Source organism: Pteropus medius, unplaced genomic scaffold (assembly GCF_902729225.1).
Source record: "Pteropus medius unplaced genomic scaffold, Ma_sr-lr_union100, whole genome shotgun sequence".
Classification (NCBI taxonomy): domain Eukaryota; kingdom Metazoa; phylum Chordata; class Mammalia; order Chiroptera; family Pteropodidae; genus Pteropus; species Pteropus medius.
Window position 1 is genome coordinate 31885 of NW_024350184.1, and position 13894 is coordinate 45778.

General features: G+C 35.0%; 1 protein-coding gene across 9 annotated transcripts in view; it reads left to right on the forward strand.

The window, feature by feature from the left end:
- Positions 1–506: 506 nt before the first annotated feature.
- Positions 507–13894, forward strand: part of LOC120583097 (zinc finger X-chromosomal protein-like) — a 66317-nt gene continuing 52929 nt past the window's right edge. For 2 of the 9 annotated variants that reach the window (XM_039838423.1, XM_039838424.1), the window contains exons 1-2: positions 915–1133; positions 3343–3475. The gene's annotated coding sequence lies outside the window, so the exon portion shown is untranslated. Of the gene's footprint in view, positions 621–906; positions 1134–3342; positions 3476–13894 lie in introns of those variants that run through there. The other 7 variants (XM_039838426.1, XM_039838427.1, XM_039838429.1 and 4 more) reach the window with 6 other exon arrangements.

Sequence of the window (13894 nt, forward strand, 5' to 3'; positions counted from 1 at the left end):
AATGAAAATACAAAATGCATGTTTTCAGAGTAGATAAATGTTGTCTCCTTAAACATTTCCCTTTTCTTGTAAAGTTTCTTCAAAATTTAAAGGGTTTTTAAAGCAGATGTGATAAAAAAAGAAGTCTCCTACTCTACATTAAACAATAAGGAAATAAGTTTCATCATTCATAAAGCAATTACAGTTACATTTCATGGATTTGCAAATCCAGAAATAGAAGCTACATGAACTTTAAGTACAGTAAAGTCGTCTTTCATTGAAGCATGGAAGAGCACTTCCGCAATATTGTCGTTTTCCACATTCAAATCAGGTTCTAATTTCAAGGTTTGTTAGTTACTCTGGTATCAGTTTTATACGCTTCCTTTAGCGCACATGCCAGTTTAAACTGGCAAGGTATTTTCATTTTACTTAAAAGTTTGTTTTTGTTTTGTTGTTGTTTGTGTGTGTGTGTGTGTGTGTGTGTGTGCTAGGTCAAGCATCGACTTCTCTCTCAATCCACTGTCGAAGAAAACATTTACTGCGGGCTAGGGATTGGGGTGGGCGGAAGGCGGTCTAAGGCCGTCTGAGGCCGTCTGAACAACCGGAGCAAACTGCAATGCCAGTAGCGGCGTGGAAATGCGGTAGGTCTCCGGAGAGGGCCCAGGAACCGGCGCAGCACAAGGGAAGTAGGGACACCTGGTCGTACCTGACTCTGAGTGGGCTTTACAGCCGCGAGGGCCGCGGCGGCGGCGGCGGCGGCGGCGGCGCGTGGACGGCCGCAGCAGCGGGCGGGAGCGCGAAGGAGGAAAGAACGTTCTAAGAGAGATTCCGGTCGCCGGAAACCCTCTCGGAGCGAGGCAATTAGCTTCCCCAGTCGCGGGCGGGAGCACCGCCGACAGGAGGTGCAGGGGGACCCACCTGGCTGTGGGGCCCATCTACACTTCCACATTTTCCTGGGTCTCTCTCCCGGGCGGTGACGTGACGTGCTGACGGCGGGCCCGTGCCGGGGAGCTGGGCCGCTTTTTGTCAGCTCCGAGCTCGGCCCCTCCTCCCTCCCTCTGCCCGCCCCGGCAGTCGGAGCCCGGCCCAGTGCTCCAGAGAAAGACCGGCCTGCAGCACCCGCCACCGTCGCCGACCACCGGCAGTCGGGTCTGGTGAGTCTGTACCAGTGCCGCAACTAGAGGCGGCCTGGTCCGGGTCTGCGAGACGCCCTTCCGCCCTAATTAGAGTGGCGTGGTACATGGCGCCGAGGAGGCCCCTAGGAGGCCTTAGGCCCTGGGAGGAGGTCGGCTGCCTTTACCGGCAGCGGAGCCGCGTTCCCTAAACGGGCGGGGTTGGGGAAGGTTCAGCCAGTGGCTGCGGAGGCATCCGAAGGGCCCCGAGTCGGCGCCGCACTGGGGTAAAGGCTGCCAAGCAGGCAAAGACTGCAGGAGTGAGGTGAAGGCCTTAGGCCTGCCTGGCAGATTTTTGTTATGTAAATATTAGCGAAGGGGGGAGGAAAGGGGGACAAGATGGCGGCGGCTTGGTGCCTGCTTCAGGGGACTGCTTGGAAGGGGTTGTCGGGATGCGGAGCCGCCATCTTGAAGGCGGTGTTGGAAGAGAAAATTTCTCTTTATCTCAAGGGGAGTTTGGAGAGCCATTGGCGGTGATGGCGGCTCGGGTGACGGACCCAGGATGCCCAGCAGCGCGTGCGCGCGTAGGGATAGTGCTCGCTCCCTAAGGGTGGCCGTTGCTCTCGCCATCATAATACGCTCTAAGCACTGTGGGGCAGCGACTCGCAGTTTCCACTGTGTTCTGAGCTACTGTACTGCTCCTGATGTCCCGCGTTTTCACGGACCTTGTATACCAGTGGAGTTGATCGATAGTATGGCAGGCTAAGCACCTAGGTTCACCAAGGCAGTTGAGACTCTTAAAAAAAATTTTTTTTTAACTAGTACGTGGCTGTTAGGGGGTGTTCCCTTCAATTTTCCAACACCCCCTTCTCTATCTAAATAATAAAAATTTGATAGCGAAAGTTATCACCGCTTTTGTTCAATAGAGGGGAAAAGTTTATTTTGTAAGTTTGAAAGCAGAGGAATAGACACTTCTTCATTCAAAAACTTTATTGAAAAGCTGTGTTTAGATTTATGATCACTTTACATTACTTACTGAATAAAAGGTGGAAAATTGGTTTTCTTTTAAGTATATTTTTCTTCTTTGAACTATAACAAAATATGCATGACTTACCATTTTAAGAACCCCGGTGCTACGTCAATTTTCTCTTATTTAAAAACTGTTAAGGAATAGTTGCATTAGAAAAGATTGCATACTGTTCAACTTTGCTGGTGAACTCGTAGGCCAATTGTGATCTATGTTGTGGGCTAACAAGGATGGAAGTGGTTCTTAAAATGCACATACTGCGAATTCACTGCTTGACTTTTATAGCATTTACAGTACCAGGAAAGGTTAAACGGTTCTTCAAGTATGTCACAATTTGGGAAAGTTATTGAAAGATGGGTGTGACTTCGTTAGATTGAGGTGCGAGTGGAGAAAGGGCAGCTATATTCTGAAGTTTCTTACAGTTAACAGTATAGCACGGTTGGTAGAGCTTAGGGGAGTAGTAGAAATTCGGCTAGTAAAGATAGATTGTGAAAGTAGCTGAGTGATGAAACACCTGAGCTATGCTTCATGTTCATTTAGCAGTTCTACTTCCAACCATGTTATCGAAAAGTTTCAAAGTTGAGAAGTAATAAGTATTTTTTTAGTAGAAAGTTATCGATATTGTTGCTACTTTTTGAATGATTCATCTCTTCTTCACTACTTTTTTGTATCGTAAATTCTCACACAAAATAAACTTTTGCTTAGAAGTATTGTAAATACTATAGTGAACAAAACCGTTGAAAATTACAGGGGTGATTTCAGAAGAAGGTTTGAAATGTAGGTTAGAAGAGTAATTCTAAAAATACAATGGCCTTCAGATGGCTTTATGCAAACATTTCCATTTCCCCTGGTGGAAATAATACTATGTAAATAATTTTTTTATTACTCTTTCCTAAGCGAAGCTTTAAAACTTGTGTTTTCTTTAGTACATGAATGTCCTCTCTGCATAAAGTCCAAAAAAAACCCCCCCAAAACAAAAAAAAAAACCAACCCAACAAAAAAACGTGGAGCACTTGTTTTCTAGTATTTTATAATACAAGAAACAAGTCTTTCATTTTCCTGGTCTGCAACAGGTCAAGCAGTGATGTTACATGAGAGAGAGTCTAATGTTTATTGTGAATGGCCATGGTTAGAAAAATTTGAGAAGTTGGATTGCAGAATACAGACTAGAGTAAATTATTAATACAATCTAGTTGTGAAATGTAGTTACTTGTATTTTGACAGATGGGAAAAACAGACAAGAGGTCTAAAGAAGATAGGCTTGTATGCTGCACAGAGCAACAGTGGTAGATGTTCCAGTGCAGAAACAGTGGATATTCAAGATTAAAGTAGTGTAAGTGTATAATTAAGAAGACAGGTAAGTGTTTAATGTTAAAGCATTTCCATCAGAAATGGTTAAGTACTGAGCGGTAAAGACAATATACATATATGCCTTACTGCTAAATTGTGCACCTGAAACTTACTGAATTTTGTTAGCCAGTGTCACCTTAATATGAAAATAAATAAAATGGTTAAGTACAAAATATTAATGTAGACAAGTTATTTTTAAAAGCAACAATTTATAAAATATAGGTCTTTATACAGTGTAGCAAAGAACAGTTACTAGATTATATTTTGCTTCATTGAGAGAGGAATATTAAGGAGAGGTACATATCAAAGAATCTGAGGAGTCTTGACATCTTTTTAAAAATATAGTAACAATTAACTTTAATATATTATCACTTAAATTAAAAATGTTCCAAAATTACTGGAAAGCAATTATCTCCTAGATATGACAGATTAAATTATAACATTTTATTTCATATTCGTATCATACCTGTTTTTAGCTAAAGAAATGAAATCCTGCAGATCTAGTTAAAGAGTTTCTCACATTTCATCCCAATTGTCTTTTGTTTTTCCTAGAAGAGTAAACAGTGGCCTTAGGTGTGTGTATCCCAATCTGTTTGTGTTTTAACTTTACCATGTTACATGTGCATCTAGATCAGTGGGTCTTAAAATATGGTACAGGAATCCCTGGGGATCTCTGATTACTTTTCAGTGTGTCTATGAGGAGAAATTGTTAATCTAAATACTACTAAATGTTTATTTACCTTTTTTACTCTCATTCTCATAAACGTATACAGTTGATATCTGATGTTTCAAAAGTTGTATGAGGAAGCAGATGGGATCCAACTGTTTTTTAAGGTAGACCTTGAGATTTGAAAAAAATAATTTTGAAAATATTTTAATACTCATTTTAATATTAATGATTTATTAGTTTAAAATGAGTAAATTAATGCACAAACTCACAAATGTTTTGTCTATATATTGAGCCACGATGTAAAATTTATTGTTTCCCATGGGTCAGGGTCAGAAAAAGTTAGACCTTTTGTATAGCATGGTCCTTGACTGTAGATAATTTTTGTAATAGTAATATTAATAGCATAACTTATGAAAACAGAAGCTCTTTTAAGGTCTCAGATTTTTAATTTATAAAGGAGTCCTGAAGTGAAAAAGTTTGAGAAATTACTAATCTACTTTATTATTACTTATAGTCTAGTGATAAATATGTTCTGGCTTATCCATTCATAGGTACAGTTAGAATTTTCACTTGGTGGAAATTTAAAAACACTCATGCTGTGAACATATTTGCACATGATTCTTCTCTCTTGGGGTTTTTGATCTAAATGAAATTGGGATATTGAAATATATGTATGCGTTGTCGACTTTACTAGGGATTGCCAATTTCTTTTTTCAGTGAGCCTCTGTTTCTCTGTATCTTGCCAAAGATTTAACAATTCAGTTTCTTCTAGTCTTTCAGGTATTAAAGGCTTTCTAATTGCTGTTTTAACTGCATTGATCAGATTACTTGTGAGGTTGAGCCTTTCATTCTGGAGTATTACTTCTGAGGTTGAGCCTTTCATTCTGGAGTATTGGCTACGTGTCTTTTTTAGTATTGTTTGTTCCTATTCTTGACTCATTTTCATATTGGGTTGCCATGTTTTTCTTACTTTACTGGTATTTTCTAAGTTGTCTTCAGCTTTGTACATGACATTTTGTCAAGTAGGACTTAATAGTTAATTTTTTTAGACTTTTTATGCATGGCTTGTGGTTTTTTTCCTGTCTTCTAGATGTTCTCCCCTAACACAAAGTCATTCTTGATTTTCTTTAGTATAGGTTTTAAAGTTTACTTTTTATATATTTATCTAATTTTATACTTTTTTTTAACTTGGATTCATTGACTAGTTTACGCTTTTACCACTAGTTGTAATTCAGTTTATGATGTATATTAAATTCCAATGTGTGCAATTGTATTTCTAGTTTATTTAGGCTCTAATTTTTTTATTTAATCTAATTATATATTCTCTTTAGAATTGTTTTAGCTCCTTGGCTCCTTTTTTTTTAATTTTAGGGTCATATTTTTCAGTTTGGAAAGTTCTTGGATTTTTTTTATTTGCATAAAATTGTTAGATTTTGTAAAGACAGAATTACGTAGATAAGTACAGATAACAGGCTTTTAAAGAACAGTACTGCCGTCTATTCATTTCTGTAGGCCTTTTATATCCTTTGATAGTCCTCCATAACATCTAATTTTCTCTATCATCATCAGTCATCATAAACACTTAAATGTGTGCTGGCACTGTTCTCAGGCTTTACTAATATATTAAACTTTTAAATCCATGTGTTAACTCCCTGAGATAAGTATTATTTTGAATTCTGTTTCTCATATGAAAGTCCAAAACTCCAGGAGATTATATGTAAGCATCATAACTAAATGGTGGAGCTAGAGTTTTAATTCCACTATCTGTCTTCATTGTCTATACCAATTCTGTACTATATCACTTTTGATAGATACCTTGTAGAACTCCTGTTTAAACTATTGGTAATTGTTACATAGTGAATACCAATTTTTGAGACTTGTAATGTTTGTAATTTATATAACTATTCAAGTATTGATTGTGCCATCTTCTATGATCATCTCATTCATAGATGATGAGATGCATTTTTTTATTTGTATTTTAACATTTTGGAATGGATATCTGTTTTATAGTTAATGAGGTTCTAGAATGATTGTTGTCCAGGCAGTAGTTATGATATATTTATCCCTGCCTGCAGAATTCATGAAGTGTTCACTTTGTATCACTTCAGATAAGTTACATTATTGGATACTACATTTTGCTAATACATGTCAAACATTATATCTGAAGGTAAAATTGCCCTTAGAGAAGTTTAAAAGCATTCAGTCTGGTTTGATTGATTTATAGTTCAGTCATAGGATACTTTCTCTCAAAAATGTATTGTACTCTGGTCATTGTTTATTGTAAGTTTTCCAACTTTGAATAAAGGCTGCTTACCTTTAGCAAGAAATGAATAGTGACTTATATGAAAAGTAAAGTGCCAGCATCATAATTTGCACAGTAGGTTTCACTGTCTTATAAAAAGATGGCACTGAAAGTAATTAGGGATCTTGAAGACTTGTCAGGAGGGCAGTATTTTTAGAAAGTCAGTCATTGAACAACTTTGAAAAGAAAAGTGAGCCAGAGGAGCATCCTAAATGTGAATTTCTTTGGTCGTATTTTTTTTCTCTCATGTTAAGAGTTATAGAACTTTTCTTCCTGTCATAAGAGTGATGTGTGTTTTTTCAAATTCTGAATAAGTCATACAGAACTCCAGTGTATAAAAAATAAAAACTGAACAATAACTGTGTCATTTTACTTGAGAATGTTTCTTTTTAGTGGTTTGTAAAGTAATGGTTCCTTTGATAATTGGAAGCACTGTTAGAAACATAGTACTGCTATAAAGATTAAAATGAAATATAGTCCTGCTATAATTGTTGATTTTTTTTCATTTTGTCTATAGTAGTATTTTCTCTGAGTAATGATGTTTGATCTTTTTCTCTAATGGTCTGTGTACTTTTAAAAAGTACTCCCAATATTTTACCTTTAAATATTGACATAATAATATTGTTTTGCATAAATATTTTTTGTTTCCTTTTATTTACAGTTAAAAGTTTTTATCATAAACAGTAGTTGAATTTTTAGGATACTTTGGCTGCATCTGTTGATTTTTTTCTTTAATAATAGGCTGAATTACATGTATAGGTTTTCTAACTTTAAATTTTGAATCCCTGGATGCTTAATAGTCACATCTTCATAACTATTCTATAATTTTCCTTTTTCAGTTTTTTTTATAATGATTATATAATTATATAATGAGTGGGGGCGGGAGAACTCTAGTAAAAAAGATTTTTTATTAAAAGGCATTTGCTGTTTACTGGAAATTAGAATTCATTTGTGAAATTACCTGTACTCTTGTCTTTTTGTGAGTAGATTTTTGACAGTTGATTTATTAGTGGTTTCTTTGTTGGTGTTAAATCTTTGGCTTTTCTTGCATCTTTTTTTTTTTTTTAGAATTTAAAATTTTCTAGCAGAATGTGAATTTACACCTAATACATTTATAGGAGTTTACAAACAACTTTAATAGTGTTAATTTGTTTCTTTTTTGATTCTTTTTCTTTTACTATAGCCACTGTTCCTATTTGATTAGACTTTTTAAGTAGTGTTTTATTGATCCTTCCTGCTCATTAATCTTTTTTTCTGATTTATTTGAGTTTAAATAAACTGCCATTCCTTTTTAAGTGTGTATGCATGCATATGTGCATGTACTGGAGGCTTGGCTCATTAATATTTAATTTGTTCTTACAGTATATGCATTTAAAACTATAAATTTTCCTTTAAATTATAGGTGAATACCATGATTTTTGACAGAAATCAGGATTTTGTTATTGCTCAGTTTAAATGTATTGTGGTTTTCAAATTATTTTTCTTATTACCATGATATAATTCAGAAGGCTTTTATTCTTGTTTTCAAATGTATGAATTTATTTGTTAAGCTCTATTGTTGAGTGTATAGGTTCAGCACTATTCTTAACTGACAGTGTTTTCCTTTTAACATTAAAAAAATACAATTCAAACTTCATGATTCTTAATTGTCTTAAATCTATTTTGTCTAGTAACTACATGACTTTTTTAAAAATTTAAAAATTATTTTGGTTAATTTATGCCTTCTTTTTTTTTCCCCTGTATTGCGATTTAGGTTCACCTCCTATAAAGAGTGTAGAAACTTAAAAAAATAAGTTATTACAGCTTTTAAAATCTCTTTTTAAATAGCAATTTTAAATTTTAAAATTTAAGGAGCAATTTTAAAATAATCTGATTTTAAAATAATTTTAAAATAATCTAATAAGATTATTATTTAACTGGTGCATTTAATATCTTACCTATTTAAAAAACCTTTTATATCTGCTGCCATGTATATTTTGTACTTTCTATTTGGCCTTTGTTTCATTTGTGTTCATTGTAATGAATTAGCTCATTTCACCATCTTTTTAAACATATTTTTAGAAATTATTTCTATTTTTATTCTTTCAGTTACTGTGCTTGGTGTTTAAATATGCTTAACTTGATTTCAGGCAAGGCAAGTTGATCAGTAACTTTCTTTTAAAATTTCTGTTTGAAGGTAGCTTTTAGTGGCTAGGAAAAAAATGGGGAGGTTAAACTGTCGTGTCAGATAACAAAAAGTTTAAATGAATGGATAAGAAACAAAAGTGGTTAATTCTTAAGATGGAGATAATTAAAACTAAATTAAAATGTTAGAGGAAAACCAGATAAAGAGAAAGTAGAAGTGTTAATAGTGAGGTTTTTAAAATGTTAAGCATAGGCATATTATTTAATATTTTTTTAAGGATATTTTATGTTGAAGTCTAGACTATGAAAAAGTTTTAATATACAGTGTACTAATCTCTGAATAAAAAATAATCAAGAGATGTATTTCAGAATGATTTTCTGACAATTGTATGATAGCACATTACAGTAGTTGTACTTTCATATTGGAATGGCACAGCGTGATAAGGAGACTATTCAGGGATATCAGTTTTCTGAGATCTTTTGCTAGGCTTAATATTCACATAATTGTCCTTTAAAAAACTTTCATGCTAGTTCTTGAATGCTAGTTCTTTCATGCTAGTTCTTGGGTTTTCCCCCCCATCCCCAGTTATTAATTAGTTTTCCTGGAAGGTTTTTAAGTCAGTCTTTTCCACTTTCACCAGCTTTTTATACATCTGTGAATTTACATTTTCCTCTTAAAATATAATTGCTCTGTGTTTACTTTGTATTGTAATGTTTAAAGAATTTATCACACTGATTAACAAAGAGTGTGTTTTGAGTGGAAAGCAGAGTTTATCAGGGATGAAAAAATAAGTTTTATTAGTTGAATGAACTGTAGTTTTTGTTATTCACTCATATTGTTCAACTATTATGTATCTTTTAATATATGCAATGTAGACAGCTAAAATACATACGAAATTTTAAAAATACATATAGACAGCAGTTCTGATTTTTGTCTTCCTGTATTTCTGATGTGTACACATATCATCCTTTACAAACCATTGATAATCCTAAATACTTTCATTCTTAGGACTTTTGTTTCCCTTTACAGCCATTAAAACTGCTCAGACTCAGTTTATGAAGTTCAAATAACTTAAAATAGGCTTAGAAGATACTACAAAATAATTGAAAGTGCAGAATAAGTGAACAAAAGGATTAAAAAGGTAAAATAGTTAAAATGTATATGAGAAACATAATTATTTGAAGTCCCTGTTGGGTCTTTCAGCACATTTCTTAGCTTTTTAAGGTTCAGTTTCCTTCATTGGAAAATGGTGTTGATAATATACCACTAATTCGGGTAGACATTGTATGAAATAATTTATGCAAAGACCTCGGCACAATTTTTGGCATCTAACAAATTATAAATGACAGTGTTTTTAAGGGTAAAAGCAGGATAGATTAAAATAAGTATTAATACAAGTTTAAACAGGGTTAACACTAGACTTGTATTGCTGACTTTGTTAAAGTATCTAATATATTAACATTCAGTACTTTATTATAACAATCTAAGACCCTTCTAACAAATGTTAAATTTAAGGATTCCTAAATTATAGTGTGATCGATTGGAAGAGTTAATATTTTAAAGATGTCAGTATTTTTCCAAATTGATCAATACAGATTAATGTAAGCCCAATCAATTCCAGTGGGGTTTAAAACACACACACACATGCACGCACGCACGACAGGTAAAGATGAATTTACTGTACATCCTAATAGTTCTTTAAAATTCAGTAAGTTAAAATTCAAAGGTATTAATCTCAGAAGCAAATTATTAACAAAAAGGGGGTATAAATTTAATTTTTTAAATGTTAGTAATTTCCAGTATTCCTTAGGTTTTAGAGAAATAGGTTCTTTTACTTGTAAAGTATATAAATTGTTAAGAGCTTTTTGTGGAAAGCATCTGAACAATAGCTGTCAAATTTTTACATGTATAAAGTATTCTGATTCACATGACCTTAATTTCCTATAGAGATCCACCAAAATGTAAGTGACAGAATCGAAAATATTAACTGTCTGGGTTCATTACAGTATTGCGTAATGAAATGTTGAGAAAAAAGCAGTATTCCTGTGTCTCATTTTGAACTTGTCTAATAAGTAATGGTATAGCCATAAGAAATTACATCTCTGTAAAGGGCCAAATTATAGAAGTTCTCTGCTTTTCAGAAATCTAGAAGGCTATGAAACATCTCTTAATAAGTCCTATTTCCTGAGAAAAGGAACTCCTCTGAGAAACATTAAACTCAACAGCGTAGGGTAGTTTATGTAAAATGCAGTATTACCTTACACTTAGAAGTTCAGTGTCTTGCTATCAAGGAATTAAACATGATTTAGAAGGAGGTTTTTTTTTTTTAGGGGTTGTATGTATTTACATTCAGTCACACTTACATGATTAACTCATAAGACTGATAATCTTGATTTTTAAAAAGATATTACCTGTAAACAGAACCCTCTCTTGTGCCCTTCCCAGTCAAGATTCTTTGATTTCCAAGAATAAACTACTATTCATCACCATTGATTTAGTGTGCTTGTATGTAAACTTTAAATGAAAAAAAAAAAAAATCATACAACATGTAGGTCTTTGTGTCTGGCTTTTCAGAGCAAAATTATGTCTTTATGTCTCTGAAATACACTTATGAAATTGTATATACCAATTGTTCATTCTTTCTCGTTGTATATAATAATCGATAATAGAAATATTCCACAATTAATTTAGCTATTCTAATGTTGATTAACATTTAGGTTCTTTATAGTTTTGACAGTTTCAAAGAATACTCTTATAGAACATGTACATGCTTTGGTTCTAGTATGTACACAGTACATTTAGGCATACTGTATATATAATAGTGTAAGTTGCTAGGATTTTATTGAATGCAGAGGTTAATTTAGGGAAATTGACATTACTGATGCAGTGTTTTCAGGAACAAGATAATTCTTTGTGTTTTTAAAAAAATCCTGGGAGAGTTTTCAGTGTTGCAATTGGGATATTCATTTAAGTGTTGCATATGATATTAATTTTGTATTGCTATGCATTTATGAACTGAGGGTAATCGTTTTTCAGTTGAGTCTTCTGGATTTTCTGGACCATATAAATTATGACATAACCTTAAATTTCTTTACCTTACCTAATTACATTGGTTAGCAGTATCCAGTGTTAAAACCAGTAGTATTAAAGGGTATCTTAGTCTTATTTCTGACTTTTATAAGAATGTAGTATTTCATCTTTAAGCTTAATACATGGTGTTCTTTAAGTGGTAATAACATTCTTCTATTTACATATATTATAGAACACCGTGGGAGCATATTGGTTTTGAGATGCTGTATGTTTACACAATTATTCTGTTGGGGTGAATATTTTAAGTTAAAATTAATGTTCAATTTCAGCTTTTAAGTATCTTTTGAGAGTATCGTAGTTTTTCTGTTTCAGCCTGTTATAGAGGCTATTTGGCCCCATCTTTGATTTCTTGAATCATTCTCATTCTCTCTCTCTCTCTGTCTGTCTGGTTTATGTTTCTCTAGTGTGTGTGTGTGTGTGTGTGTGTGTGTGTGTGTGTGTGTGTGTGTCACAAGCAATCTATTTACAACATATTTGAGACCAACAAAAGACATAGTAATGGAGTTAGGGATTAGTTTGAATTATTTTGTTAAGTGTTGGTGACTTACTGGTTTTGTAAAAGGAATTGTGAAAGCCTTTCTCATGTTTAGAACAGTGGTCCTTTGTGGCACCAGGGACCAGTGCTCCTATGAGAATCTTAGCCTGATGATCTGAGGTGGAGCTGAGGCAGTGATGCAAGTGCCAGGGAGTGGCTGCAAAAACAGATGAAGTTTTGCTGGTTTACCCACTATTCACCTCCTACTTTGCAGCCCTGTTCCTAATAGGCCACGTAGTGGTACTGGTCTGCAGCCTGGGGGTTTAGGGACCTTTAATTTAGAGGTTTGGCCTTCTCTTATGTTTCTTGTCCTGATTTCTTTTTTCCAACATCAATCCATCTCTTCTTGTTCCTTATTCAGCTCTTTCTCTCCATCTCTAGAATTCCCTTTCTCTTATTCATTCCTCTTAGTATAGCCATGAGATTTCTACCTTTATCTTAGTTAGCCCACTCTGGTAGCCCTAAAATTTCTTTCCTCATATTACCTAGCTTCGAACCTACAATCCTTTTCAAACCTCCAAGTTTTTGTCTGTGCATTACACAGCCTTCTCCCTGCGGACTTGGAATTTTTCACTGTGCCTTCTCAGCCTTCTCTGTGGTGCCCTAGAATTTTTCATTGTTGAATACTCAGCCTTCTCTCTGCATCCTCTGAATTTCTCCCTGTCCTCCTTATAGCCCTCTCACTGCAGTCAGGAAATTGCTACTATTCCTTTACTAAGCCTCTCCCCGTACCCACGAAATTACGGTGGTACTTCTTAGTCAGCCCTTACCCTGAAGCCTTAGAAATTGCCTCTTGGTCCTTACTCAGCCCTGTGTCGGCTGCTCTGATAGTTCTGATCTCTTCCCCAGCAGCTCCTTGCAGACATAGAATTTCTCCCTATCTTTTATTCAGACCTCTACTTCAGCAGTAAAATTTCTCCCTAGTCCCTAACTCAGCCATTTCCCTGCAGATATGAAATTTCAAGCTTTTCTTTACTCAGCCTTCTCTCTGCAGACTTGGAATTTCTCACTGAGCCTTCTTAGTCCTCTTTCTACTGCCCTAGGATTTCTCTTACTCAGTCCTCTCCCTACAGATATGAAATGTCTCCCTTGTCCCTTACTCAGCCTCCTTCTGCAACCCTGGATTTCTTTTCTCTAGTCACCTTTCTAATAGCAGTAAAATTTCTCCCATGTACCTTATTGAGCTCTCTCCCACTATCTGGGAATGTTTTTCTTGTCCCATACTTCATCAGTCCCCAGCCTTTTTGGCACCAGGAATCAGAGCTCTCCTATGAGAATCTAATGCCTGGTGATCTGAGGTAGAGCTGAGGCTGTGATGCTAGTGCTGGGGAGCTGCTGCAAATACAGAAGCAGCTTTGCTCATTCTCTCACTGCTCACCTCCTGTTGTGCGGCCTGGTTCCCAACAGTAATGCACCACTACCAGTCCACACACAGCCCAGGGATCTAGAATTGTTCGTATGGTGTTAGTATTATCTTTTCCAATAACTTGGGCAAAAAAAAATTCACCTGTGAATTGAGGGTTCAAGCATTTTGAAATGTGCTAACATTAGACAGTTTTTTACTTTATTTTTGGATGGGTGTTCTGAGTTTTCTCTATTTTGTTTCTTGGTTGATCTTAAATTAATTTTTTTTCTAATAATTTCTTTCCCAGTGGATATTTTAAATTCATTACTTTTCAGCATACTAATATAGAAAAAATAAAT